This window comes from Mastomys coucha, unplaced genomic scaffold, assembly GCF_008632895.1.
Source record: "Mastomys coucha isolate ucsf_1 unplaced genomic scaffold, UCSF_Mcou_1 pScaffold7, whole genome shotgun sequence".
NCBI lineage: Eukaryota > Metazoa > Chordata > Mammalia > Rodentia > Muridae > Mastomys > Mastomys coucha.
Window position 1 is genome coordinate 34,910,062 of NW_022196913.1, and position 5,244 is coordinate 34,915,305.

Genomic DNA, 5,244 nt, shown 5'->3' on the forward strand with positions numbered 1-5,244 from the left:
TGGTTAGTCTGAACTGATGAGAGGTCAGGTTTCCTTCAGTCACACTGAAGACTTCAAACAGGCTGGGCAAAGAGACCCCTTCAAGAAGGTGCTTCCACAGGTATATGAAAGAAAAAAATACAAGGAGACCTGGAAGGTATGGAGAGAAGAAAGGAGCATGAAATGGCTCCCATGTTCAGAAGTGAGGAGGACTCCATCTCACAGAGGAGCACAGGACATTTCTTAACAAATTTGTGCCATCAATTCTCCTTGTGGCTGCTACCTGATATGAAACAACACGTTTTATATCAAATAATCCAAATCACACATTCCTTTAGAAATTGCCAAAATGTGTTGTATAGTGTCCAAAACTAAAAATTGAATGTCCACAACATGACCTATGTCCGTGCCTAAACTCCATTAGTACTTTCATTTTTTTCTTAACACTTTATATACTGTCCAAACCATTCCTACAATTTGGATGTCCCAAACATGAGCTCTGCCCATGACCACAGCATCATTAACACTGTTTCTCTCTCTTTCCAGAATTCCAAAGCTTGAAATAAAATGCCCAAGTAACATCAAAAATGGGAATCTTGATGAGTATCTGGCCTGACTCTGGAGTGCCTTGAAGGGAGACAAAAAAATCATCCCTTGATGGACTCCATAATTCTTTTATTTACTCTTTGACCACCGGAACGAGCCACAGAGAGAGCCTGAAACCTCCTCTGAGAAGGAACAAGTGGAAGAGGAGACACTGGATTCTCGAATCTCACATGCTAGTTTCTCTGTGAAAGAAGGAGGTCAAGGTGGGTTGCAGGTAGGGCAAAGGCATTGGTAGTTGTGAACCATGAGGTGTAAAATCAAGAGGACATAATAGTTCTCCATAAGCCTGGCTGCGTCTACTTGGCTGGGCCTCCCAAGGACCAGAATGAGTCTGAGGAGAGGAACAAATGGAGGTAGACAGGGGAATCCATCCTGGAGGGTGACCCCACAGAGGTTACATAAGCAGGCCGAAGCTTAGAAACACAGGACAGCCTCTACATGTGTGGTCAGGCTGTCCTCAATCCCAACTGGTTTCATTGCCATCTGGGCAAGTCTAAGGGAGCTCCCTGATATCACCATATTCTTCCCTGAAAAGGACTGTCATCCTACCTTACTTCCCCACCTGGTCATAATAAGAAGTGATTGAGGAAAATGTAGTCTGGTATAGCACAACTTCTCTTTGGAGTAGCAGACATGAGGATCACTGTCTGCAGGCTGCCACTGAGTGGAGGGCTGAGCTAACCTGGGATTTTCCTCTACCCTGCCCAGCCTGGAGGAGCCCAACACTTCTGACAGAGTTCTGCTCATAGGTGGCTTCTCATATGGTAGTTCCTTTGCCCTCTCTGACTGGCCTCATGCCTGTGTCTAATGTGGAAAATGTATCTGCCCAAATCTCAGGGAGGTACAATGATCTCACCCAAGACATATATCATTTGCTGACACTCATTGGCTTATTGCATCGTGGATAAAAGCACAGGGGACATGCATGTATCAAAACATTGTATAGCACCCCAGTAGTACACACAATTTTCATGTGTTTTTTTAATTACCTAAAAGATAAGTTTAAGTTGAAAAAAATGTTGATTCCCCCTAATGTGGGAAAGAACTTGCGTCTATTTGAATGACATGAGAGCTAAGACTGCTTTGGATCAGAAACCACATCCTTTACCTCTCTCTCTGCCTCAGCAGAACCAAAGAAGCTCAAAAGACCCGTTTCTGTGTGCTCACGGCCATCAGATATAAGCAATGAAAGATTTAATGCAACTGTGAAAGTTTCTCTTTTTGTCCCTTGTTGTAGGATCATCTGCATTAACAAACTGTCAAGAATGTTGAAAAAGGAGGAGTGCAGGAGAAGGGGAGGGAGACAGGAAAAGAAGGGGAAACAAGCAGGTGAATAAGAAAGGAAGAAGTGCCCTCCACTGTCCTGTGTGGATGCAGGAGGAACTGCCCAGGTGGCCTTGGGAACTAAGAGCTCTTCTTTGCCTACAGAGGGAACTGCCATTCCCAGGGGCCCTCAGCTCTTTCTATGATGAAAAGGACAGTAAGATTCCCCTTCTGCAAGTCACTAGTGCTCCGATTATCTGCACCTCTCCCACCCCATCCTCATGGCTGTCCAGAGAGCAACAGGCAGAGTCAAGGGGCTAGATGGCCTGGCTGGGGCTGTACTGGGCATAGTAGAGGCTGCTACCAAAAGGAATCACAGTATAGATGGGCTCCAAATTACCTTAGTTTGACTTTATGTCTTTTTTTCTAAATTTTATAATGGCATGAAAATGATACACAACCAGTAAAATTATCCTTTGAATTCTGAAGACATGTGCTTATTGTTCATACAATGCAGAGGGCCTTAGGGACCCACTTGGAGACCCTTAGTTTTTGTCTCACAGTGTTGATGGGCAACTCTAAAGGTAAGTACAGAATCTTTTGAACAAGGGCTTGATGACCAGCAATTCAGGCTCATCATGGCAAAAAGCTTGCTTTGTGTTGTCCTTGGTTGAGAAAAAAGAGAGGCAATTACTAGCCTGCATTTCATGGCTTCCTTAAAATGCCGGAAATAGGAGAGAGAGAGAGAGAGAGAGAGAGAGAGAGAGAGAGAGAGAGAGAGAGAGAGAGAGAGAGAGAGAGAGAGAGAGAGAGAGAGAGAGAAAGAGAGAGAGAGAGAGAACAAATATTTAAGTATGTTCTTTGAAGCTACTTTGTCTGAGATCTATATGCATACATATCTGGTGCTTACAACTACTGAAAAGGCTGTTTTGCTGAATCATAGCATGACACAGGACACCATGTGGTGATACAAAGCAAGCAGCTAGCTAAAGGCTCCTTTTCTGATAATGCCTCTTCTACTAACAAGCATGCTTGGACTCCAGCTAATCCTAATTACTTTCCAAAGGCCCCACCCCTACCAAATAGATTTTCACTGAGGAATTAAATTGCTAACCCATGACTGTGAGAGGGAAAACATTCAAATTTCAGCATCTGCTGTACGTTTGAACGTCACACAAAATAGTTTCAAATATTGATTGGAGCAAACTTACACTAAACAATTGCACACATTTTGTCAGAAAAATCCAAATTTAATTCTGAATTACACATTTTTATGTGCCACAACTGGGAAAACTTCTCTGGGTAAAGAGGTAGATGGGATGCCTAGGGGCACTGCCTCTGGACGGTGTTATCAGAAATGCGTCAAAACAGAACAAGGCACAGACTTTGGAGGACACTATCTTATGATAGCCAAATTTGTTTCGAGGGAGTGATAGCTCAAACCTTTTGGATATAAGACACTCAACCTATTATGTGAGCCTCCACCTCAGAGTCACACTTCCTCTGTGAGAGTCTGGGAAGTGGATTCTCCACAGTCCCATTTCCTAATTTCTGCACCTGGATCTGTCCATTCACCATCAGGCCTCACAGCCTCTTCCTTACTATCCTGTTTCCATCTGCCTGCTGTGTCTGAGAACTTGTCTCTCTCTGTAGAATCCTCCCAGGACTCCTGGTCATTCCTCTCTGTCTGACATACCCAATCCCAGCCAGATAATTCCTCCTTTGCTGGGGAATCTCATCTCCTAACGGGGGAATGTGGGTCATGGCACTATGAATGACAGATGATTGCCTGCACAATAAGCCAGTGCAGGTTTCTTCCTGAATCCTTTCTCCTTGCCTATGATCAAGCATGTTCCAGACTAACTGCTCCTGAGGAACCCATATGAACAAGCAAGAACTCACACCCTGAGCCTCAGGTTGACCATACACAATGCAGCTTGCCCTGAGAGCTAATCTCTGCCGCCCCATGTGCCCCAGCATCACTTCTGGGTGGCAAGTGCTGGTGCACTGTTTGACAGTGTTCTGCTGAAAAGAAACAGAGCAGATACAGTTTAGAATAATCCGGAGCCAAGCGATGTTACCAGTGGGTGAAATGAGACAATGCCATTTGCCTTTCACCTCTTGCTTCAGTTTTCGGAAAATTGTCCCCAGCGATTGCAGGGTATTTGCATTTTTCTTGGCTTGGGAACAGGAGTTGGCAGTATCAAGTGGTTCCTTGCTTAGAGCCACGTCACTATTTACGTAGCAAGCATAACAAGTCAGAGAAAGGAGCATTACAAGGAAACTTCTTAGAATGCTTGTGATAAGAGGAAACAAAAAGGGAACAGAGGGTTGTTTATAAACATGACGAAAGGAGAAAGGGACAATGTTGCTCTAGAGTCACAGAGTTTGTGACTCCTCATTATGTAATTGATTAAAATGACAAGTCTCATTTTCTATAAATTTGAATGTCATTATTTTCTACCACATGGATCTATCTACTCCTGGTATTAACTGTGTTCCCAACAGCTTCTCCTTGATGGCTCATGCTCTGGGAATGTTTGATACTGGAGCTGTCTGAAGTGACAAAACACTCAGAGCATTTTTGCAATTTCAGTTAAAAAGGTATATTCAGGAACTTATATAAAATAAATAACTGCATTATTGCCCACAAATACATCACTTTACTAAAAATGTTCAGTTCAGTTCTTGGGATCCATCTGTCTCAGCCTCTTAGGTTATATATTCTAAGCCATGCTCAGCTTTTTCATATGGGTGCTAAGGCTTTGAACTCAGGTTTTTATGCTTGCAGAGGAAGCATGCTTAGCAACTAAGACATCTCCCCATCCCCCTGACTTTAACCCAAAGTTAAAGAGGAGCAAACAGATGCATGCATGGGAAAGACTGGTTCACAAAAGCTTAGTTCTTGGGCAAGTCAGTGATGCCCCCTCTGAATCTCTCTCCTTATGTGCAAAATTGGACTAAAATGTGCTGCCCTGAACACCATGCAGGTATGCTTAAAGGATGCCTGTCATTATGTCTGTGACAGTTCCCAAGATATACACAATCATAGTTCCAAGTGGGTGAACACTTGCGATGTACATAATTTTGTTGTCAGGACACTGCAGAAAGCAGGGTCACTGTCACTCTTGAACGTGGGAAAGTTAACTTGCCAACCACGCCTTCACTCATGTGAACTCTAGACACCTCCTCCTGGCCATTTACCATGATGTGGTTGTCAGGACTCATGGTGGGCCTAAGTCCATGCACCTGGAATCAAAGCATCAGAGGGTTTTGTCTTTGTTTTCAAATCAGAGGCAATGCATTAAAACAATAGAGGTTTTTTTCTTTCCTGTTTTATTTTTTATTGTTTTTAAATAATTTTTCCCAAAGATAGAATTTTACTTTTTTTTTTTT